Consider the following 26,083-nt stretch of genomic DNA (forward strand, 5'->3'; position numbering starts at 1 on the left):
GAGGAAAATGTGTTTGGTAGGGAAGGTGGCAAGTTTATTTTTGGATATGCTGAGTTGTTTAAAGCAAATTGTTATATCCCGGGTTTCTATCCGGGTTCCCTTTTTCCTACACTCTCAGGCTAGATTTGCACAAATCCGTTGCAAATGGATAAAACAAACCTAAGCACCTATCACAGTGATGATGAGCATACTTCTCTTACATACAACACAGACTGCATTTTTCAATATAGAAATGTTCTTCTTTCAAAAAAAAAATATTCTTCTTTCCGCATAAAAGTGTTTTTTTACATACAAAGGTATACAAAGAGTAAACCTTTCTAAGAGTTAATTATTGTAACTCTCCTGAATTGTGACTAGTTCTGAAAAACATGACACCAGAGTCACCACAAATGATGTGCTGTGCCTTAAGGAGTTAATTATGCATGTATCTGTACGGATAAATACACTTCAATATTTTTGCCTTTATAGTTGTGTGATATGCAGGTACTAAAGTTGCAAGATATGTTGAATGTATATGCGCACATATGTTTTTGAATATAATATAATTGTTAATCTTTTCTCTCTCTTGGTTCTACCAAAGACATTAAAGTAAAGATACAAAAACTATTCAAAATGCAGACATATATACAGGACTCCTACTTCATGTTGGTAATTATGGGCAAAAATTATTAATTTATTAATTAATTAAGAGCTAGTAAACTGAAATAGTTTATATGTCACCAGCATTTCAACCTGTTGCCATTTATTGAGTAATTATTAACTTACTAAATTCTTACACAAGTGTGTATATGTAAACCTAATACTGTTTCTGAATTATAGCAAATCCAGTCTGACATCAACATCCTGATCATTTTCTTCTATTTCTAGGAAGAACATAAGTGTCATGGCCATGCCAGTGACACAGGTCACATCCTGGTGGTGGTTCCCCATCTCTCCAGAGATGCTGCTGGGGTGGCATAGCCGGTTAGAAGGAAGAAGATCTCTGAGGGTTTTTGAATTGAATGTGAAGCTGTGGCATCCAGTTCCACTTCCTGTGCCTCTGTCTCCATTTCTTTAAGACGTGTTTCACCTTCTCTTTCCTCACCTGATTTAAGCAGGACTCTAGAAGACTTGATGACTGCGTTTGTACAAGCAAGAAGACTCTCTGAAGACAACCAAGCTGCACCATTGTGTTTTAGAATGTCCTGTGAAAAAGACAACGTTAATGTCAATGTACTGCAAGCAGGTAAGAGAACTATTTGAGAGATGAGAGGCAAGTACAGACTGTGGAATCACATCATAGAGGCTTGTCAGAGAGAAAGAATAACGTATGTAGCATGGGAGGCATTTGCCTCCAGTCCAGTTAGTAAGAGTGAGTGTGAGATGGGAGATGTGAATCCACTGTTTCCTCTGTTGATCTCGGCTCTCTTATGCCTTTTGTGTGAACCTCTCACTACCCTATGAATGATTCAAGTGTTTAAAGATATTTTTTCCTACTCTATAACCCTCTTTATTATATTCCAAACCATACGGTACACATTAACCATTTATACATACATATTAGTGAACAGGTTTGTGTACATAGTACTGTAAATACTACACTTTAGAGATGACTTATGGGATTTAGACCACCTCCATGTAAATCTGACTCCATGATACACACATATAAATGAGAGCCAAAAATCTCATCCCCCAAACCAGCTCTGACTCAAAGGGGGGCCCCACTATTCATGTTCCAAAAGCATTTTACTAATATGGCTTTAATTCATCCTTCTAAGAGACAGAAACAACCGATATGCACTTGGCATATTTCACTGTGTGATTGGCTATCAAAACAAGAGGTCTGAACGAAAAAGCACACTTCGTTCTCATCAAGCAAGTTATGGTTGAGAGTCAGAACTTGTAACCTACCAACTAGTTAATTTCCAATTCGAATAGCAGTGGGAAAGTTTTCGCTAGTCCCAGGCCCATGGAAGTTTTGGTTTCCCTTGGACCAGCCTCTTGTAACTAGGACTGCCTGAATTTGATTCAGAATGATCAATCCCAATTTGATATACTATGCCTTTATTGTATTAGCCTAAATTGTGTGCAGAGTCCCTCAGTGGATTTTAAAATGCACTTGTACCTCAGGCCTTGCTATAGGCAAATTTGAATTCGATATTTGCAAATTGAATTGTGTTTTGAACATTTTATGGAAGCTAGCTTTTAAAATGCATTATTTCTTATATCAGATACTTCTTAAGTAAGGTGAATAACTCTCTGCTCATTTACCTTTGGTTTAATTACAGATTTTAATATATAGAATCTGTCTTTAGCAAGAACCTTTCTGTAGCTAACTTCTTCTCTTTAGTCTTTTGGTGATTATTTCTTTGCAGACTAAGCGGAATAATAACGATTATCTCACACCAATCCTGTGGTATTGTTATCTTTATAATATGGGGAAGAGAGCAAGCCACAGGTGGTTCTGATCACCTTCCCAAGATCGGTCACCTGGCTCCTTAGTGGATGGTAAGGGATAGAATCCTCATTATCTCAGTTCTGATTCAGTGTCCTTTTCACTGCTCCAGGGTCTGCTACAAGAAGAAGGAGGAAATGGGTGAATGGAAAATAAAGAAGTGGCTGCTTCCACATGTCATAGGAAAACCTATCAATGGCTTTGAAATTGGCTCATAAAGGGAAAAACAGAGACTAGACTAATAAACTCAGTGCCTAATGAGCATAACTAATTCCTCTTGGGATTTTCCATAGTTTAATCCTTTGTGAAATAAAATGCACCATAATAGTCATAACATACCACCCCAGGACAACTTTAATTTTGGAGAAATACTTATTACATATATCTTCATAAGAATAGTTCTGGACATAGCACTCTGTACCAGTATGCTAGCATTTAAGGGCAGGGTCTATACATTCACATTTTTATGAATATGAATGTGATATGAAATATTGATCAGTGTTAATTTAATAATGTAAAAGGTGGTGCTCTAAGGTCCCAGTGTCCTACCTATTTTTCCCTACTTAACCTGAAGCAATATTAGAAGGAAATTCAACTTGACATTCTTCAATACATTTAAAACATAAGAAAAAGCAATGAAAACGTAGCAAAGAACAAGCTCTTCTCATTCAGGAAGGAAGGAGTAAACATAAAGCCTAACAGAATCTGGTGATTGTTCTGTGGGGACTAGTTTTAGAGAAAAAAAAATCAACCTGGTAAAATGTATTTCCTTTTTGCAGCATGCCTACTTGATTGCTGACAATCCACAATCTCATAATATTTTTTGAATAAAATGATACTTATTTTGTTTGAAAAAGAAATGTAACATATATTTCAATAGTGCAGTTTTGTGGGGAGAGGAACTGTGCTGAGCTATGCGTTATACTAATGGCAGTGGGTGCAGAATGAGTCATCATGGTTTTTATTTATTCATTCATCCTTAGATCCTTTTAAAAGTCTCCAAGGCCCTAATGACCATCATCATTATCATCAGTAAAAACTGCTTTCTGGTGAAAAGGCAATAGGCATTAAATTTAGAGGCAGCATTAAATTATCAGTAAAGAGGACTTGAAATAGTACGACACGCAGATTCCAGGACACAAGATACTGAGAGTTCATACAGCACCAGTCAGGCGCTCTTCTTTATAAAGTTTGAAATTAAGACATTTTCTTCTCCTTTATAAGGCAATAGCATTTTATCTCAGGAGAAAATAAGATATAGGCCAGTTCCTATGCTCCAGTGTTAAAGCATTGGAGTCAAATGTATTAGTCAAAGAAGTTCATTAATTATTTTAAAAAAATTTTTAATTATCAGTATCAAAACCTTATTTCAGGCATTTCCCCTACCCAGTATAATTCCTTGCATGTATTAAATAAACACTGTCCAGTGAGTGAAAAAATCCGTGAGAAGTGTTTTGAACCAAACCTTGTTAAGTCCTTTCTTTCTCAGAGGTATTTTAAATATTCTGTTGCTATTCAGCAAACATAATAGAGGCTTTACTTCCCTGTGTAGTCTCCAGCAAAAGAATTAGAACTAGATTCAAAGGGTCAAATTCCACTCATTTGGGGGTGAACTTAGTGTGTTATCTGAAAACAGGGAAAGTTAGTACCTTATGATCACAATTTGGGCGGTTGATGCAGTTTAGAAAGTTGTCATGGAGAGAGCAGACCAGAGAAGATGGCTTCATTCCTTTGTGGAAACGTTGTAGGTGAGTGCAAGGTGTTTGGAATTTGCAGCACGGCTGTTAGAGATCATTCTCTGCTATAAGTGGTCCAGTCCCTTAAACTCCCTATCTAAGCTTAGAGGCTGCCAGATTTCTGATTTTGAAGCAGATGGTCAGGTATTTGAACTTTCTGCTTCATAAAACAACACATGTTAAAAAGAAAAAAACAAATACAAAATCCCGTTATGAAACAAGGAAGTACCATATAATGTAAAATGTAACTTTCAGTACAGGCTATTGTTGATAAATTTTCCATCTCTATGAATATGGCTCTTTTTTTTTGCATTCTTTTTATTGAAGTACAGTCAATTTACAATGATGTGTCAATTTCTGGTGTACAGCATAGTGTTTCAGTCATACATACACATACATATATTCGTTTTCATATTCTTTTTCATTATAGGTTACTACAAGATAGTGGATATAGTTCCCTGTGCTATACGGTATAAACTTCTTGTTTATCTATTTTATATATAGTAGTTAAATATATATCTGCAAATTTCAAACCTCCAATTTACCTCTTCCCACTCCCTTCCCCCGCTGATAACCGTAAGTTTGTTCTGTATGTTTGTGAGTCTGTTTCTGTTTTGTAAGTAAGTTCATTTGTGTCAAATGTGGTTCTTTTTTAATTTGGTCAAACTTCCTTTTTAAATCAAGAGTGACATATCTCTTTGGAAACAACTGGCAATTTCTTCAAAGTGTCAATACTCTTTTCTGTAGAATGGAAATGCTAACTAGCCTTGTCCACATTCAGGATGCTAACTAAGGTCAACAGTTGAGACAATGAATGTAAAAGTGTTCTTGTTCATTGTCAAGATTGTACCAATGCAAGTTGTTGCTGCTGTGTTTGCTGCTATTCTTCTGAGATTCCTAGTGGCTTTTAAAAGGGTCTCATGGGGTTTCACTCTGTATCACATTCTTTAATAAACATGCTTTTGTTCGCCCCAAATTTAAAAACTTAGTTTAAAAATGCATTTAGTTTTATTGTTTACCTTGATAAATTCCCCTAATCCAGTCGTATAGAGAAATAGAGGTCCTCAAAGGGAATTCACTTCCATTCACTCTCCTAATTCTTCTGACTCCATAGTACTTCTAAAAAACGGAAAATATTTCCTTCCTTGATCAAAACCTTCCATTCTATTGCCTTTTGCAAAGTGCTTATTTCCCTTTAGCTCCTTTCTCACTGCTTGAGAGTGTTAGGATTTTCAACCCCCAGTATGCCCGGCTGTCCTTACCAGAGCAGATGGGCCGCTGCCTTGTCCCAGGTAGCAGACTTATGATGGGGTCCCCTTTGAAAAAAAGAGTTTTTTCGCAACACTCTTTTTCTTGTGATCCTTAACATCAGAATCCAAGCATTCTTCATTTTTCAAAAAGAACTTTGAACAAAGTGTAGGTGAGGCTTCTTTTTGCATTTTTCCTTGTTACACTGGCACATTATTATCATCTTCGTGTGTGTGTTTTTTTTTGTTTGCGTGATTGGTTTTTTTGGTGCTGAAACCAAGGATGACCATTATTTTTAAATCTATAAAATATTAATGGAGGCCTAAGTGAATGTTGTGTTGCTGTGATTAATGATTTTGAACTGGAAAAATTATCCTTAATTATTGGTTTCAAAAGTGAAGTAATGCTCTGTGTTGTCATCAGTTTTAGCATGTATGTTAAGAATCCAGTCTATAGAAGTCCTCTTAATGATGTGTTGACAATAATTAGACTGTTACTGTTACTATAAGACCCAGAGTTATTTGAGATGGGATGTAGAATAGTTAAACTTTGTAGACGTACAGAATTTTACTGAACTCTGTGAGTTCTGAACAATTCAGAGCTTTCTGATCCTTGTGTACTCTACAGGCTTCTGAAGTAAAGTTGAAGTTCTGCAGTTTAGGTTGTTCAGAATTTTAGACTAAGACTAGCTGGCTAGGTAGACTTGGGTCTTCTAATCATTGATCGATCACAATGACAACTAAACATGTTTAAGTTAATTAAAGGTTTAAGCTATGTTTGCAGTTAAAATAAGTTCTGAGCTCAGCATGGTAAAATAATCCTCAAAATAGATTAAGGTGAGTGCTGGCAAATTCAGTTAAATACAGAATCAGCAAGTATATTTATATATAGAACTGAAATTAATTTGTAGAACAATTTGAGTTTCAATAGCTGTAGTTATGAAATTTGAAATTGTAAAAACCAGAGAGCATTTATTGTTACTGATATACTTAAAGGATTTCCCACTGATCCTACTGTCCTTGGCAAATTTTTACAAAGTTTAAAAAAAATTCTTTTCTTCAAAATTAATTTTAGTTTCCTGTAAGTATATCAAAGGATGTTTTCTGCCACAGTGCACCGTATAAGAAAATGAGGTATTGTTTCAACTGCACAAAACTCAGAATTCAACCTGACAAATATTTATCGGGGTACAAAGATTAATAACCCCTGTCCACTTGCAAATTTCAGTCTTAGAATAGAGAAGGGGTATGTAATGAGGGGTGTACATGCAGACTGAGGGCTCAGTTTGTGTGGCCACTATATGTGGCTAATCCTAGTAATCCTTCCTCAGTTCTCATCTGGAAGAAGACTTATAAAGCATTTCTTTATCACCCACTCTGTTACTCGGGATGAATAAAATTCATATTTTAAGGCCAGACAAGAAAAATTTAAATACATTTTTTTTTCTCTGCCCATTGGGCCTCCCCACTCTCCTCTAGTGTGCGTTGTTGTATGGTCAGGCCACTCAGGATTGCTGTTCTTTTGCTATCTGTACGTCCCCTGCTCGAAGAGGCCCTGCTTCACTCACATGCTTATCCAATCCTCTTAATTATAGGGCTTAATTAGTAACTACCTATGTGCTTGCCCCCTGCCCCAGCTGCTGGTTTCCTTGGTAACTGATGAGCCAACCTGACGTCATTTCCCCCCTATAAACAGTATCCTCCTTCTGCCCGGAGTGGGGGAGGATTGTTGCCATATCCTGACTGTCGTCTGCCGTACACAGTGGGACGTCGCTCCCTGACCTTTGCCTCTGACGGGTAAGGTCCCCTGTCCAGTAAACTGTTGACGTCTCTGTCGCTGTCTCTGGGATCTTTCTTCAGTCTTGAGGCTGGGCAACTACAAGGCCTACAGGCCTGCGGGGTGCAGCCCAACGACTGGCAAGCCAGCTAGGAGGCTGAGGAACCTCCTGTGAGCTCCAAGATGTCGGGAACTAAGGATGGGAAACAGAAAGTTGAGGGGTAGTTCCGAGGGGGCATCCACTAGCATGTGGGGCCCTGTGGGAGCTGACGACTGTGAGAGATGTCTTTCTCTTCCATTACATTGTTGATATCCTGTTAGTCTCAGAATCTTTTTCTCTTTAAAAATAGCAGCCCCGCACTCATGTCTCATCTGACTGCATGGGGATGGCTGGCGAATACAGACAAAACACACGGGCCTGGATTATCTATCAGATACTTGAGTGTTATCTGGTTGGGTAAGACAAGCATATCTCCAATTGATCATCCCTAAACAATTACAGACACAGGCTTTAGAAATATTAACTCTGGAACGGGCTTGTGAATTGAACATGACAGTTACCTAGAAGAGTTTGGTTGGGGCCTGTGGCAGCAGCAAAATGAGTCCCCTTTGACTTCTGGTCCCAGCTATGGAAGGGGGCAGAGCAACGATACAGTGTGATGGAGCAACAGCTATATGCCAGCGCCAATGTGTTCCCGCAGGTGAAAGACACTACAAAAGGCCCACCCGTGTCATCAAGCAGCGCAGAAAACGTGTGCAACATGCAGAACCCCCGTGGACAGCGACAGCAGCCAAGGAGCCCACTTTGCCGGCCGTGCAGTTGAGGATGGGCTGATGAAAGTGCCATACGCGGGTGTCTCCACCTGCCTGACAGCCCCTCTGCTGCCGGGCTAACGGACGGCTTCCGCAACAGTTCAGATGGAAACCCGCTCTCTCAACATGTGGACTAGAGGCTGACTCGGGCCTCCGAACTATAACTAAACGTCCCAGGTGCAGTCGTCCCAGTGCCTGCGCCGTGTTAACCCAGAGGCAGCTAGTCAACACCACCTGAGTTCAGCTGTTGACCACCAAAGGACTGGTACCAGCTATCAGTCAGGACAATAACTCTCTTTTGCCCTTGCCACAGCATCTGCCGCCGGGGGGAGCACACTAGGAAAAGGCCCTGGGACTGGCAGGTAAGTCCCTGGTGATTTGGGTTTGTCGTCCCGTGAGGAATAGGATTAAAAAGGGACTTAGAGGCCTCACCTGTCTTCTGCCCACCCCCACCTAAGATGCCTACGGTAATTCATCCAGGCCCCTTCCTGGAGAAGGGCACCATTGTATTAACCCTGTTGTCTGTTGTTATGCCACCTCGCTAGTGTTTGGCACTGGCTGTGGGGACTGTGGGTGGACAGGTGGTCCGGTGCTGCAGGCCAGGACGAAAACCACAGGCAGGCGTGGTATTGGCTCAGAATGCTGTTACTGCTTGCATTTTGCCTAATGATCATGATCTTCCTCTATTTTGCCTGTTAAACATCTTACATAACATCCCTAGTCTAAGTGAAGGAACTCTGTTCACAGACTGGGTGACAGTGGGGGCCTCACGGAGAAGTGAGTCTGATTGCTGTTGTGGTCCTCGGGGACCCCATGAGAAATTGACCCAATAAGCGTCTGAGTTACTGCTGGTTGTCTTCAGCTGCTGACGCCTATATTGCATTTGCGGTATCTGGTTGTAGTACACCTGGATGTACCTGACCCCAGGGACACCATGGAAGAGGAGCAGACCGAGATTATAAGGGTTGTGCAGAGCAAGTAGGGGTGAAGTGTATGGTCAGGCCATTCAAGATGGTGTTTTTTTGCTTTCTATGCATCCCTTGCTCGACCAGTCCCTGCTCCACTCACATGACTATCCATTCTTTTAATCATGGAGTTCAATTAGTAACTGCCTATGTGCTTGCCTCCTGCCCCAGCCTCTGTTTCCCTGGTAACTAATGAGCCAACCTGAGGTCAATTCCCCCTATAAATGGTCGCCTCCTCCCCCTGGTAGTGAAGATTGTCGTGTCCTGTCTACCGTCTGCAGTACCTGGTGGTGTGTTGCTCCAGGACCTTTGCCTCTGACATGGATAGGAAATCTTACAATAAGCCACAAATGTCTCGGTCATTGTCTCTGAGCTCTTTGTTTGATCTTGGGGCTGGGCAGCTACAAGGCTTGCAGGCCTCTAGCTGCAGCCCAGCATTTGTGCATCTGCACTCTGCATTAACCAGACCTTGCCAATGGCAGAAGTACCTGCTCAACTATAAAGGTGAATTTCCTTTTCTGGTACCTCCTTAGAAGATAACATTCCTTTTTCAATCCTGTAAGGGTCACGATGACCTACCACTCACCTCTGTGTGTGCAGAACTTTATGTATAATGCCAATATATCTTTTCCTGTTAGGACAGTAATTGGTATGAAACAGACTGGGTCAAATAACCTGGAGAAATACTGGCTGCACCTACTGGATGTTCTTAGCTTAAATACTTACTTATGACTTTATTAATGTTACTAGCTAATTACTTGTATTCTGCCTATTCTACAAGATTATTATTTCTTGCATTACCAAATGTGTGACTGAGCCTCTGATAAAAATAGACTAGGCAACTTGAAACAATGGACCAAATATATAGTTCTTTAAGATCAGTGACTGTAATAGTGTAACTCTAGATGTGGGAAGAAGCAACAAGAGGGAACCATTTCCTGGACCATAACAGACTAGGAAGACAGGCAATCCAGATGCTTTTGGCTACAGTTAACAGGCCCTAGTCCAGTAATAGCACATTGAGTGGCCCATTAACAAAATCCTCGCCTGACCTGGGAATGAGCATTGCCAGAGCCAGGGACAAATTGGTCATGAACCGCCTCCCAGATCTTGGTAAAAATTAAGACCAAAGGAGAGGGGATTGTAAAATAATGCTGCACACCATCTAGTTCTACAAGGATGAAGTCACTGACCTCTGCAGCCGCTGACCTGCAATACACCCCGAAGGGAGATCAGGGCAAAGAGCAGGATGAGGCACTCGGCGCTCTGGAAAACTGGCAGAACCGGCGCTCAGGTAGTTATTTTCAGGAGAAAATTTTATGAACCCAGTTTCTTGAATCTTCCCGTACATATAAAAGCAGGAAAGCACAGAAACCATTAACTAAGAAACCTGTTTCTCATGAATAGCAGTAACCTCCTACCAAAATGTGTGCTTGACTACACACACCCTTTGCCAAAATCTCACATGTACTGGCCTCCCTCCTCATCTCTTCAGAACAGCCCTCAGAGCTTTCTGAAAGACTGTCTCCTGGGTTATAATCCAAAGGTTTGCTCGAATACAGTTTTTTCTTAGATTGACTATTAATTTTTCATCGACCCTCAAAACTGCGGTAGGCCTCACTTCGGAGAAAATGTGTGTGTAAACTTACCAAACAGGTAGGTTTGGGGTAAGGGGTAGACTTATTCCATTATAAAATGGGGGGGGGGGGGGGCAAGCACTTTTCCAAAAAATTTATTGTTAAGGTTATTTAAGTAGCAAACGCCTGAGGTGACATTAGCATAGAATCAATTTTGCAAAAATTGAACTTCATTCAATTTTCCAAAGGTGACAACCCATGAGACCAAACCCTAGGACACTGATGGTTATAGAGTGAACATTCTGTAATAAGAGGACATTTTTCAAAAGTTGACATATTTGGTTCGCATAATTAGACTCTTAAACTGACAATATACCTGATCACCTCAGCCAGAGCCAAAGGATGGCTATGAGGCATGGGGTGAAAATGTGGCATGTGACCCTTCTAATATTTGGCTTTTCTCTATACCCACAAAAAATACTACATTATGATTGAAAACAGAATATGGACAATGAAGCATTTTTATACCAAACTGTTAATTTAAGATGAATGCCTTTAAAATAAAAAACTAGGAAACAGTTTCTGATTGTCTAGCGTAGGAAATTTCACTGCTGATTCTTAGGGGTTTTTTTGTGAAGAAAGCAATGATTTTGCCAAGTTTCATAGTTCAGGCATCAGAACTCTGCTGCTGTTCCAAAAAATAAAAATAAATAATACCTAGTTAAATTAGTGTTTGGGGAAATGGATTAGATTGTAATGTATGCAAGCAATTAAGCAACACAGACTTGATTCACTGTGATGTCTAAAATGGCATTTTAAAAAATGAAAGTAGCTAAATTTGGCCCTGATAAAATATATAGCAGCAATGGGTTAGGAATTTTGCAGTTTTGCCCAAAGAGTCCAATCAAACAACCCATATATTAGGTGGCTGTTAACATGCTGGCAGCTGAATTTTTTACATCAGTTTCCAAGGTTGCACAGTAATTACATCTACTGTGAGTCATTTTTGCAGCATATTTTATAAAACTTTTACAGGTTTGCTGGGAAGGGATTATTCAAAGTCACCTTTTATAGATTCTGCCATGAATATTAGACAGTTCTTTGAAAATGTTAGTGTTTACCACTTCCATTGCTTCTGGTTTAAGCACGGTTGGCATCGGAGGGTTTAGTATAGTATATGAGTGGAGCTTCCTTTTCTGTGTAGACCTTCTGTTCCCTAGCACCGCTGGTTTATGTTCCCACTGAGCTGCCGCCAGGACAAAATAAATCCAGTTGCCTTTTGCTGCTCAAGGCCAACCGAGCAACCATGGAAAGAATTAGTTGCTCTGAGCACTCGTCCTAGGATGTCATTGGGAGGTGGTGATGTGCAGTTTCAGGGTCAGTACAGCCCTCAGAGGGTTTGCTCATTTGAACTGCTGACTAATTTAGATTTAATATTTTGGTACTTGCTCTTTATTCTTATTCTCAATTATGTCCAGTCAGTGCGCAGAGATGTATTGAAGACTGTGATTGGATTAAACTACCTAGGCTAACGTTTAGAACCACTGCTTATTAAATCAATTGTTTTAGTTTATTCTGTTTGCATTAGTACATTTTCACACCTGAGTGAAAAGTCCTGGTTGTTTTTCAAATTAGCATTTTAAGCTTATCTTACTGTTTTATTTCATGGATGGCACTGTATTCATTTTAGAATAAAAAGCCTAGTAAGAAATAAGGTGTTACATTTTGGAGATGGTGCATGATCTTACTGGGAGGTGGAATCAGTATTGGGGTTTCAGACGGAGGAAGATAAACGGCAGAGAAGCTGGGGCTCTGTGAAAGCTAAAAGGCAACGGAGAAGAAAGCAAACTGGTCCCTGCTGGGGTCCTCGGCAGCCTCAGCGCCGTCTGCAGTGAGGCTCAAACGAGGGGGACAACTCGAGCTCAGAAGGCGTGGGGGTGGGAGGCTGTGGCTGCACGGTAGCACCAACCTCCTTCACTCTGCCGCTCGCTCACGGGCCCAGAAACACATGTGATTGTCTTTTCTACACTTACTTTCTGCTGTCTGTTGTAAGCCTGGTTTTGAGCTCTGCTGACACCTCTGCCTTTGCCACCTTGAATCTTCTTGCCTTAAAAGGAACTGATCCTGACCACTGCACCATTGGTACTTCTTTTTTTCTTCTCCTCATTCAAAGGAGAACACAGTTTCGAAAATAGATTTCAAACCTTAAAATTCATAATTAGCAATTTCAGTATTTTTGGAAACTTCATTCATTCATTCAGCCATCTGTTGAATATCTACTCTTTAGCAGGAGCTCTTCTAGGCACTGAGGATTCAGAGATAAACAAGACAAAGATGTTGGGCTCATGAAGCTTACATTTTGGTGGAAGAGAAAGTTGGTAAAGAAAGAAATTATTATTTTTATTGAAGTTTAGTTGATTTACAGTGTTGTTAGTTCCTGGTGTACAGCATAGTGATTCAGTTATATATATATATATATATATATATATATATATATATATATATATATATATATTCTTTTTCATATTATTTTTCATTATAGGTTGTTATAAGCTTTTGAGTATAATAATATATAATTGTGATATTATTATAATATATAATTATAATAATTGAATAATATTGAACATAATTATCTGTGAGTCTCTATCCATTCTGTAAATAAGTTCACTTGTATCTTTTTTTAGATCCCACATATAAGTGATACCACATGGTATTTGTCTTTCTCTGACTTACTTCACTTAGTATTATGATCTCTAGGTCCATCCATGTTGCTGCAAATGGCATTCTTTCATTCTTTTTTATGGCTGAGTAGTATTCCATTGTGTATACACACACACACATATACCACATCTTCCTTATCTAGTCATCTGTCAGTGGACATTTAGGTTGCTTCCATGTCTTGCCTATTGTAAATAGTGCTGCTATGGACACTGGGGTGCATGATCTTTTTGAATTAGAGTTTCCCCTGAATATATGCCCAGGATTGGGGTTGCTGAATCATAGGGTAACTCTATTTTTAGTTTTTTAAGGAATCTCCATACGCTTCTCCATAGTGGCTGCACCAAATTACGTTCCCACCAACAGTGTAGGCAGGTACCCTTTTCTCTACACCCTCTCGAGCATTTATTATTTGTAGACTTTTTAATGATGGCCATTCTGACCAGTGTGAGGTGATACCTTATTGTAGTTTTGATTTGCAAGAAATAAATTATTAGAAGTGCAGCAGAGGTAAGTAGAGCAGAGCAAGGGAGAGAGAGACAGGGTAGTGGCTATTTTAGATACAGTGCTCAAGAGAAGCCTTTGTGAAGAGGTGCCATTTAAACAGAGACTACAAGAAGTAAGGGCATGGATGCTGCAAAGCTCTGGGAGAAGAGCCTGTCAGAAGGAATAAAGAGCTCCCACTAAGGTCCCAAGGCAAGAACAAGATAGGCATTCATAGAAGCAGCAAATATAGCAAGAGCTAAGCAAGCAAACAAAAAATGAGAAGGAAGTAAGAATGGAGATACAAACAGTTGTTTGTATCAGATTATGGAGGACCTTTGAGGTCACACTTAGGAATGATTTTAAAATCCAACAAGTAGGTTGTATTTCATCCTGAACATCCCAAGTTACCACAAAAGCTTTCAGGCAGAAGTAACGTTTTCTGATTTAACCGTTCTAAAAAACTCTCTGCCTGCTATGTGAAGAATATAGGGTAGGCATTGGGGATGGAGATATAAAAGAGTGGAAGCAGGAAGACCCATTAGGAGACTTTCCAATCGTTTATGCTAAAGATGTAAGTATCTTGTTCTAGGTTGGTAGGAGTTGAGGTGGTAAGAAATGGTCAATATTCAAGATGTATTTTGAAGGAAGATCTGATAGGATTTGTTGGTGAATTTGGATGAGGAATGTGGGGGAGGGGAGGAGGGAAGAGTCAAGGATGCCTCCTGGCTCTCCAGCCTAAGCAAGTGGATATACACTGGTGCTGCTTATCAAAATGTGGTAGCCTGGGGAGGAGTGGGTTGGAAGGCAAAGGGAAGTGTATTAATCAGCACCGACTGCCATAACAACAGACTGTATACTGAGCTTAAACAACACAAACTTACTTCTAACAGTTCTAGAAGCTGGGAAATCAGAGATCAAGTTGCCAGCCACTTTGGGTTCTGGGAAGAGCGGTCTTCCTGGCTAGTGGATGGCCACCTTCTCACTGTGTTCTCACCTGGTAGAGAAAGTGCAAGCTCTCTCGTGTCTCTTCTTAAAAGGGCACTAATCCCATCAGAGTTGGCTCCACCCTTGTGACCTCATTGAACCCTAATTACCTCCAAAAAGCCCATCTCGAAATACCATTACCTCGAGGGTTAGGGCTTTGACATTCATCTTGAGGGGGACGTGAAAATTCAGTCCTTAACAGGGTGATGTGGTTTTGGCGATTTTCTGCTTTTCTTTACTGCAGTTGCTGACAAATGTATCAACCATTTAAGTAAAAGTGAGTAGGCGGATACACGAGTATGAAACTCAGGGAGAGTTTGAGGCTAGAAATATAAACATGGAAGGCATCAGCATTTAGATTTTAAACCACAAAAGGGATGAAACATCTAGGGAGACGAAGGCAAAGGAAGAAGGTTAAGAACTGGGGCTCCTGTCAGAAGTAAAAAGAACTGTAGGATTCAGCAAAGGAGACTAAGGAGGAGAGGCCTCTGCGAGGCAACAGGAATGCTCACAATGCACGGTGTCTCAGAAACCACAGAAAGAAGAATGTGTTTCAAGAGACACAGCTTAACTGTTAAATTCTGTTGATAAGTCAAGGGAGATGAGAACTAAGAACTGATCTAGCTAGGAGGAGGAGGCTGGGGGTCCTGAAAAGGATGGTTTCCGTGGAGCAGTGGAGAAAAAAGCCTAAATGGAGTGGGTCGAGGGGAAAAGGAAGTGAAGAGGTGGATATGGACAGTATAGACACAGAAGCCTTTTGAAGGTTTTACTGCCAGGGAAAGCAAAGAAATAGGACAATAGTTAGAGGTGATGTGGGGCCTGGGGAAAAGTACTTTTTTCAGTGGGAGGTATTACAGCCTGTCTTCTGGTCGGGCATGATCCAGTAGAAAAGTAGAAATTTATGATATAAGAGAAAGGTAGGATAAATGTAGGCGTGATGTCCTGGGAGGTCCAGAGGGCATGTAAGCCTGGTCCCAATGGAGGGGTCAGCTTACCTAGGAACGTGGTTCCCCAGTGTAAAGGAAGAAAAGACAGGGCACATAGAGGCAGGTTTGATAGTGAGAAGATGAAGGAATTCTCTTGTTCCTCAATTCTGAATTGAAATAAGCTGTTAAGATCATTAGCTGAAAGTGAGGAGGAGGGGCAAGTATTAGAAGTTGGAGGAAAAAGGAAAGAGTGTGGATGTGAACCTGTTAGAAAATAGAAGAATACATTGACTAGATAAATGCAGTAGGATTGTTGAAGGGCGATTTAAAACCAGTGAATGTAAATCTAAGATGAGACCAATGAGGATTTCTTTGAAATGAGGCTGTCTGTGTTGTTTAATTAACCACCTTTGCTGTTTGATGCAGGCAGGGAGTAGGTGGAAAGTTGAGTTTTAAGAGAATTAAGGTTTTGCTAGGTGAGTCAGATAGAAGTAAAGAGAAAGGACTTTTAAAAATTATTTCTAGTTGTCTTTTTCTAAAATCAGTTTCCCTAACAAAAACCCATTGTGTATGCTGGTATGTAGGCGTTCAATTTTTTTCTTAGTCATGCCATAACTAAAAAACTCAAAAGCTGAAAAATAGCTTTCCCAACATAAGTACTATAATTTTTTCCATCTCTCACTTATTTAATTCAAGCTGAGGACTCTATTTTTTAAATCTTTTTTTTTACCGATTTTTCTTACATAATACATAACAGCATAAGCTGTAGAGGCATAATCACGGATGTTATTAACATTGGTAGTTCTAAGGTCCAAAACAACTTGTTAGAAGAATGTTCAGAAAAATATGCTATTCATACAGGGAGGTTTATTTAAATTTATTCAGATTATATTTAGTGAATGCACCTAACTCCATAATCCCATGAAAACCATAAATGAATTTGGTTTTATTGGGCACCATGATGAAGGCAGCGATTCAAACCTGATCAAGCGGATTTGGGCTGGGGATGGCTGTATAGCCTGATCACGGTATGAAAAGCAGAGACCTTAGTCCATTTGCAAAATAGCCTTTTGGTCTCATGTTCTTTTTTCCCTCATTTCTGCCCTCCTATCCCTGCTAGAGAGGGGCCAGGATACAAACTGGGCACATACAGAGAATTGGATACAGCAGAAGCCTCGAAGTTGTCGCAGGTGGACCCCAGGCAATGGCAGCCATCCCCTTCCCTTCCTGCCTGGTTGGAATGTGGTGGTATTTAAGTATTACCTAGGAATCCTAAGACTTAAAGTGTAAGTTTTTTAAATAGGAAAAGCAAAGAGATTATGAATCTAGAAGACTTTTTTGTTGGATAGATTTTGGGTCCTCTAAGTACCTTTGACCTTTGATGGCTATAGCTCCACATCCAGGCCTAAAATTTGGAAAACTGGCTTGCTCTAGGCTCTTAGCTAAAGGAGAGTGAAGAAGAAAACTTCCCTTCCTTTCTTCATTGTCCAACTAATTTATCAAAAGCAGGAATGACAGTTATGATGCAGGTGGATACCTTATCCAGAATTTAAAAGGAAGCATCCAACAGAAGCAGCCATTCTGTACATCTCTCCTGATTAACTGGATGATGCTTGCATAGGAGCATAAGGGCCAAGGATGAATGTCAGCATGAGGCTTAGGAAAGCATCAAAAGAAGAGTCAGGAAATCAGGGAAGAGAGTATTAAAATACTCTCTAAGAACTTCTGTTTAAATAATCTCAGGTAAACTTGTCTGCTTATTTATTACCAGTGGTTCTTAACTTCTGGGAGGTAGGGGTGGTCACGGATTCCTCCGAGAATCTAATAAAGGCTTTGGTCCATACACACATGCAAACCCCCCAATTTTGTACAGATACATAAAACTTAGAATGCAGTGGCAAAAGTGCATGAACCCACGGGTAGGAATACCTGCATTGTATGATCTTAAAAAGGCAAGCAGCCAATAAGTGATTTACGATGTGAAGTTCTGAATTTGATGTGGGAGTGTAATGATGTCTTAGGTGCATGTGTTTTTGTGACTCATTTGTATTTTCTTCATTAATTGAAAGGTTTATATGCTGAAACAGAAAAATCAGAACAGCCACTAACTGAAAAGTTTACAGCCTAGTTAAAAGAATGCCGTCAGAAACATTCCCAGATATTTTTCAGGCCTAACAATCAGTATTCACCCTTCTCAGCCTCAGTCCCGTCTCAAGCTATAGAAACTGCTTTTCTGAAACAGATTGTGTAATAATCCTGCATAATCAAGATCCAGTCTACAAAATCAAAATTGCAACCGTGTCTGTCAAGTTCTTCAGAAGATAGTGTTTTTAAATCTCCAAAATATAGTTACATCTTTTCTCCAGTGAAATGTTCCTATTCAGGTTGTATAAACTGGATATAATTTCTAAGCTGTGATGCTCAGGAAATTCCAGCTCTGTGACAGACACCTCCCTTGTAGATGTTGAGGTTAATACCTATTTTCAACACAGAGCGCCTGTAAACTGTTCCTCTATTCACGGCCCAGTGGGGCTTTTCTGCGCATCAGATTTCAAATAGCAATAGGATTGTTGGGGCAAAGGGAGACAAGAGTAATCAGATCAAGGCAGATAATCCATGTCTCCAAATCAAAACGGAGATTCAGAACAGCCCTTCTCACATAGCTTGAATGAATCTGCATTCCCTAGTCTTTGTCTACCTTTGGACCCCCCTCAAATGAGTGAGCCCCATTCCACCCCGTGCCCCTTCCCCCACAGCCTCACACACACAGGTAGAAAGTTCAAGTAGTGCTGTTTTAACCTTACACTCAAAAGAAGGTATTGCTACAACTCTTTTCTCACATACTTCAAATAAGAGGATTTGAATGTGAACATTCCAGACATTTAAAAAAGGAAGCATTTAGTTTATACTTTCTAAATCAATTTTTATGTTTTTGAATTGTAAAAACAATCTTGATGTCGGCCATGTATTTCATATTTAATGTCAGAAAAAGTTATGGTTTCCTTAAACCTGAGCTGGGTTTCTATAAGAGAGAATCCAAGAGTCATGAAACATTCAGGATTCCCTTAACTTCTCAAATGTGAATCTCAATAGCCATGAAAGAAGATAAAGTCATTTAAGTGTGATCTGTGGAGGGGACCTTGGTCAGACACCAAGTTTGCACCATATCTTTAGACAAGATAGGTGATTCTGTAATACAACTTTCAAGATAAACTTTATTTAAAACATTTCAAACCATGCCCAGAAAATATAAACACTTAAAAATTGGTATAGGTTTAATTTATTTCAGTGAAACGTCTATATGATTCAAAGTAGTAATAATAGCGTCTCATAGAATAGTGCCTTTCTTATGGAAGAACAGATGATCCAAACAAGACTGAACTTCATCTGGGGTTACCTTTCCCATAAATGTGACCCAGTCTCCCTCGAGCTGAGTGTCACTTTTACGTGCACATCCAAACATGATAAATGTCATCTCGGCATGTGTTTCACATAAGGACGGCCAAGCCCATGGCTAACACAATGCAGGCCTGGAGATGTGTAATCTCCCTTTGCCCTTTATCCTGGGGATTCACGGACCAAGACAGGGAAATGTGCTAGAAAGAGCAGTGGACCAAGAGTGGAAAGACTTCGTCCCACCTCAGCACTTTCTAACCATGTGAAAGTAGATGAAACCCTAAATCTCAGAGCTTCGATGTGCTTCTCTATAAAATGGAGGGCAGTTACGCCTGCCTGCCTCATAGAGTTGTTATGAGAATCAAACGAGATAATGGAAGTGAACACACTTCAAAAACCACACTGCACACACACAGGGTAAAGGAAAATCTGGATTCAGACTTTTATGGTTCTCTGGCTCTTATTTGAGTTATGAGGAGTTTCATAAATCCAGTCCTTTTTTATGGTTAGCTCTAATACTTTATAATGATGCAAAAAGGGTTGGGAATGTGTGCTGTAATTATGCCAGGGAAGATCTGGTACTTTTTCTTTTCCATCTCAATTAACCTCTGCTGAAGGTCACAGACAGGCCCGACCTAAAGGTCCGTTTTCCTTTTTGATCCTGTCATAGCTTCAATTGTAAAGGGGAGAAGTAGCCAGTTGCAGAATCTTCAGTTTTATGAAATACTCTGAGGGGATAAAAGAATATTTTCCTCATGTGGCTCCTTTATTCACATTTTTCTTAAATGAATAGATTTTTTTCTGCTATCTTCTTTGCCTCTTTGTCTCAGTCAAACTTGTGAGCGTCTGATTATAATCATCAATGGTCTGTGATATTTCTGCGTGGTATCTTACAACAGTGTAGGGCCAATGTGTCTCCGGGGCCTCGTAGATTTGATAATGTTAAGGCTACTGTAAGTGAAAGGAACTTACTACTATAATAATCCCAATTTCGTAACAGTTCAGGCAATTTGTCTTATTGGTATTCCTTTCAGTCATAATCAAAATTTAAAAGGGCAGCACTTTTTAAAAGGTATACATTGTTTCACACTGGGTTAACATTTGTCACAGAGACAAAAGTCTTCTATTGTATGTGCAACAAATACTGTTTAAACACCTACTATGCGCTTGACAGTATGCTGAGAATGATTAAATAAGAGTAATGGTAACAGTATTAACCATTGGTTGAGACCCTACTATGTGCCAGATACTGGGCTACAAGCTTTATATGAATGATCTCATTTAGCCCTCACTAGTAAAAATTCTTGCCATTGACCAGTTGAAGAAATAAGACTTCACAAAGATCTGTAACTTGTGCAGGCTCACCATTCAACAGATACTTTCTGATTGTGCAAGTCAGATTATCAGTTGCACCTTCCTTCCTCTGGAAATATAGGTAAGATTGTCTTGAACCACTCAATTATGCAGCTTTTGAATCCCAATGCCTTCCCAAACTTTCCTGCTAATTCCCCTGTCTGCCTTTGTCTCGGGTTCCAGCTATGCCTCAGCCCAAATATGGAACTCCAGCCTTTCCAGATTTTCACAACAAAATCCCCTGCATCAAGCATTCATGTCATTTGCTGATTTTTGGTAGATTTTGAGGGGTCTTCTGAAGGGCTTACATTACTCATAATCTTCCATTCATTCACATTCTCTCCTCTCTCTTTTCTTTTTCCAGGGCTGCCTGAATTTTTCTTCCTTTCATTTAGACCTCTTTCATTCTCCACAGTTCCTGGGTCAAACTTAGATTCTAAACCCACTATGATACTCTGCAGAACTAGAGAGAGGTCTTCCATTTCAGAAGCTCAGTACTTCTTCAGAAAGATGTTGTAATTACATAAACAGTGTGGATTCCTGATATAAATTCCTGTTGGGTGTTAAACCATGAGAAATAGTTATATACAAATACTGGTTATGCTTTTTTTTTTTTAGTTCAACAGCATCACTAAACAAAGGACAGGGCCTAATTCTACATATTCTCAGACAAAAAAACTGTTTTTAAATTTAAACAATAGGAGGAAGGGGAAAAAGAGTATATCAAAAACTCACATGCCCTCTACCTTTTCCTCTTTCTAAGTATATATTCTTTAGGTCCATTATGGCAGTAGTTGGCAATTTTTTTCTGTAAGAGGACAAATAGTAATTTTTTTTTTTTTTAACTTTCAGGCAATAGTCTCAGGCATAATGTCTTACCCATCTTCCTACAATGGCAGTGGTCATAGACAACACATTAACAAATGGACAGGGCTGTGTTTCAATACAATTTTACTTATGAATACTAAAATTTGAATGTCACATAATATTTGCATGCCATTCAGTATTCTTTTGATTTTTTCTAACCATTTGAAATAAAAAATATAAAATTCATTTAAATGTATATTTAGATGTAAAATTTAAATAAAAAGCCATCCTTTGCTTGATACCAAAAAAAAAAAAAAAAATGGCCATGAGGGCTGTAGTTTGCCAACCCCTAGGTCAGGATTATCTTTCATAGTTGTGAAAGAAACATACTAACTGTTGTTACACTTTTTTTCTGCCCTGCGCTACCTAAATCTCAGAAGAGTTACTATACGTTCTAGGGGGAAAAAAGGTACTCTTCTAAGTACAATAGCCCATCATTTCTTACATCTTCCTCTCATCTCAAAAATGCAATGCAGTGATTTTTCTCGAGAGATGGATTTTAGAGTAATGGGTTAAGAAAGGTGTACTCTTCTTTGGGCTAGTATCTCCTAAAGTCTATACCACAGAACTCCAACTCCCCTGGGTTTTAAAGTATAACACCCCCCCCCCAAAAAAAATAGACAGGGAGACTACCATTTAAATTAGGTAAATGCTCACAGGAGTAAAGCTAAACATGTTCTCTTTTTATAGACCCTTAGGTAATTCAGAGCTTTTAATATCAACGTCAGTTGTGACTGTTGCCAATTATGACTCATCAAGAAGATGATGTACTGTGCAGGGCTCCTGTCTACTAGCCGTAGAACTCTTCTTTCTCGAAGCATTTCAAGGAGCTAATATTCTCAGGTCTAGATGTCTGCTACTCAAAATGTGATCCATGGACCAGCAGCACTTGTTATATCAGGAACTTGTTAAAAATACTCCCAGGCCACATCTGAAAACTACTGAATCAGAATCTTTTATTTTAATATGACACCCAGGTGTTTTGAATGAAATATTAAATTTTTAAAACACTGCTATAGACCGTAATTTTGTAAATAATACTTTAAGCTAAAAGAACAGCATGGATCCAGAAGCTAAAATAAATCACAACATGAATTACTAGAAATTTTTACTACTATGAACATAAAATCCATTACGAAGGGTTAAAGTTGAGTACCTCCAACTCATTACTTACATTTTTCTGCCTCTTTCTTTCTCATCACATTCCAATGTTTGCTTTTATTTCTCTTTTGTTATTGGGTTAGGAGAACAGGAGAGAGACAAGGCAACTGATAAATACAACTTAACAAAAAGTATAGTAATTGACTCCATGTTCTGAATATCTTCAAAGCCTTAAACAAAAATGTGTTGGAGCTAGAAATGCAGACTAGAAAGAAGCCTGTATTTTTTTTTTTCTGATTCTCTATAGACATGCTAATCATCATCGTCATCTTTTAATATATCCACAATTCTCTCAAGAAGCCTTTGAACCTTTATTCCTGCTATTAAACTGAGTGAATCAATGATTTTCCAGGTAAAAGTCCTAACACACGTTCTTCACCACAAGCTTGCGTATGTAGGTAGGAGTTACAGCTAAATTTGACTGATGTTTACTGCAAGTAAATTTCTAAGGGCCTTGTATAAAATTTACAACACAAGCTCTGCCTTCCAGACATATACCTGTTTAAAACCCCCATGATCCTTGGGCAAATAGTTTTCTTATATGTGTAAGTGTTTATTATGAATAACAGCTGTGAAGTTGTTCTGTACTTCACTATTGGCAGATACCTGTTTGGAAACCAAATGCAATTCTTAAATGAGTTCATATAAATTTTCATTGTGTACCATTAGTTCAAATAGCTAAGGAACTTCTCTATAGCTATTCTTAAATCCACCTTTTCTTGTTACTGTCATTAAACTGCACCATATGATAAGAAATATGTTCTTGATTTTATTCTCCAGTTCCAGCTCTGGATCTGTCATTCTCTCTCTCTCTCTGACACCTTTGAAAGTATAATCTGATTTTAAAAGGTGGACATGAGACACAGTTGAAAATAACATTGACATTGTCTGTATTTGCACAAATCTTTCTGATTTCCAATTTGTTGATCCCTTTTGTAAAATAGTCTGGCATGTAAGATTAAAAAGTCGTAAGACTCCCGGTGGACCGGATCCTCATTCTCCTCAGAGAAAGCCACTGAGAGTATTCTTCATTAAAGAGATATGTGGGTCATGGAGCAGAACACGCATCTGGGCCACATGGATGGATATAAGTTAATAAAAATATTTCTGCACTCACCGTGCAGTAGTGGCACTGAAAAGACCCTGACTCCAGCAATAATTGTTTTACACAATTCTAGTGCAATGATAGCCTGTGAACAGTTGATTCTAGCTGTGGTCTGTTGCAGAATACTACAGTGATGCTTGTTCCTGTATACACGCCCTGACGTTTAAGGCTTTCAGTTGTAAAACTCATCTGCTTCAGTATGTCAGCCTAAGAGTCCTATAAAACTGAAACCTTTGGATTACATTTGACGATTCCAAAATAGTCAATAACTAGCTATTCAGGCATCTTAAGTATAAAGTAACCATCATGAGACCTCAAGTTCTTAAAGCGATAACATGTGACCCATGTTGATTTTTTAATTCAATTTATTTAAACAAAAACAAAAACAGTTTACCCATTTCTCTCACCCTCCATCCCCCGCCTCTGGCAACCACTGATCTGTCTCTTACCTATGACCTTGAGAGATGTATATATGTGTATGTGTGTGTAAGATTCCACATATAAGGGAGATCATACAGCATTTGACTTTCTCTGACTTACTTCTCTTAGCACAATGCCTTGGGGGTGTATACATGTTGTCACAAATGGCAAGATTGCATTCTTTGTATGGCTGAGTAATATTCCATTGTGTGTGTGTGTGTGTGTGTGTGTGTGTGTATAAAAATATATATATAACAATTTCTTTATTCATTCATCCATCTTTGGACACTTAAGTTGCTTCCATATCTTAGCTATTGTAAATTATGCTGCAGTGAACATGGGGGTGCATATTTCTTTTCAAGTTAGAGTTTTAATGGTTTCATACAAATTTTAGGATTGTGTTCTATTTACGTGAAAAATGCTGTTTGGAATTTTGATAGGGATTGCATTGAATGTAGGTCGTTTTGGGTAGTATGGCCATTTAAACAATATGAATTATTCCAACCATGAGCAAGGAGTATCTTCTCATTTATTTGTGTCTTCAATACCTTTCATTAATCTTGTAGTTTTCAGTATATAGGTATTTATCCCTAGGTATTTTATTCTTTTTGATGTAATTGTAAATGGGATTTTCCCCTTAAGTTCTTTTTCTGATAGTTCATTACTAGCGTGCAGAAACACAACAGACTTTTGTGTATTGATTTTTGTATCTTGCAACTTCACTGAATTCATTTATTCTAACAGTTTTTTGATGGAGTCTTTAGGGTTTTCTGTGTATAATATCACGTCATCTGCAAAAAGTGACTGTTTTTCTTCCCTTTCCAACTCGGATGCCTTTTATTTCTTTTTCTTGCCTGGTTTCTCTGGCTAGGACCTCCAGTACCACACTGAAGAGGAATGGTAAGAGTATGTACCGATCTCTCATTCCTGATCTTAGAGAAAAATCTCTCAGCTTTTCACCATGGAGTTTAATGTTAGCTGTGTCTTGTCATATATGGCCCTTATTATGTTGAGGTACATTCCCTCTGTACTTTATTTGTTGGGATTTTTTATTGTAAGTTGATGTTGAGTTTTTCAAATGCTTTGTGTGCATCTATTGAAGTGATTGCATAATTTTGATCTTTCATTTTATCAGTGTGGTGTATAACATTGACTGACTTGCGTATGTTGAACCAAGTGTTAAATCCCACTTGATCATGGTTTATGATCCTCTTAATTCTTATCATTAAATTCAGTTTGCTAATATTTTGTTGAGGCTTTTTGCATCTATGTTCATTGGAGATACTGATGTAAAATTTTCTTTCCTTGTGGCATCCTTGTCTGGTTTTGGTAATCAGGGTAATGCTGGCTTTGTAAAATAAGTTTGGAAGAATACCCTCATTTTCTGTTTCTTGGAAGAGTTTGAGAAGTCTTTTTGAATATTTGGTAGAATTCACCAGTAAAGCCATCTGGTTCTAGACTTTTGTTTGTGGGAAGTTTTTGATTACTGATACAATATCCTCACTAGTAATTGGTCTGATCAAATTTTCTGTTGCATCATGATTCAGTCTTGGTAGGTTGTATGTTTCTAGCAAAGTATCCATTTCTTCTAGGTTGTCTAATTTGTTAATATATAATTGTTCATAATAGTCTCTTATGATCCTTTGTATTTCAATAGTATCAGTTGTAATATTTCCTCTTTCATTTCTGATTTTATTTGAGTCCTCTCCTTTTCTTGATTCTAGCTACAGGTTTGTAAATTTGTTTATTGTTTCAAAGAACCAGCTCTTAGTTTCATTGTCCTTTTCTCCTGTCTTTTTAGTCTCTGTTTCATTTATTTCTGCTCTAATCTTTGTTATTTTACTTCTTCACCTAACTTTGGCCTTTGGTTTTCTTTTTCTAGTTCCTTGAGGTATAAAGTTAAGTTGTTTATATAAGACTTTTCTTGTTTCATGAGGTTGGCATTTATTGCTACGAACTTCCCTCTTAGAACTACTTTTGCTACATCCCGTATATTTTGGTATGCTACATTTCCATATTTATTTGTCTCAAGGTTTTTAAATTTTTTCTTTTACCTTCTTTGACACATTGGTATTCAGTTATATGTTATTTAACTTCCACATCTTTGTAAATTTCCAG

General features: G+C 38.7%; 1 long non-coding RNA gene across 3 annotated transcripts in view; it reads left to right on the forward strand.

The window, feature by feature from the left end:
• The first annotated feature begins 455 nt into the window (after positions 1 to 455).
• The window catches only part of LOC135321290 (uncharacterized), a 77,537-nt gene continuing 51,909 nt past the window's right edge, over positions 456 to 26,083 (forward strand). The window contains exons 1-5 of one of the 3 annotated variants that reach the window (XR_010380890.1): positions 456 to 1,225; positions 2,355 to 2,487; positions 4,601 to 4,640; positions 7,114 to 7,214; positions 7,545 to 8,369. This is a non-coding gene — a long non-coding RNA (uncharacterized LOC135321290). The remainder of the gene's footprint in view (positions 1,226 to 2,354; positions 2,488 to 4,600; positions 4,641 to 7,113; positions 7,215 to 7,544; positions 8,370 to 26,083) is intronic. The other 2 variants (XR_010380891.1, XR_010380892.1) reach the window with 2 other exon arrangements.

Source organism: Camelus dromedarius, chromosome 5, assembly GCF_036321535.1.
Source record: "Camelus dromedarius isolate mCamDro1 chromosome 5, mCamDro1.pat, whole genome shotgun sequence".
Classification (NCBI taxonomy): Eukaryota; Metazoa; Chordata; class Mammalia; order Artiodactyla; family Camelidae; genus Camelus; species Camelus dromedarius.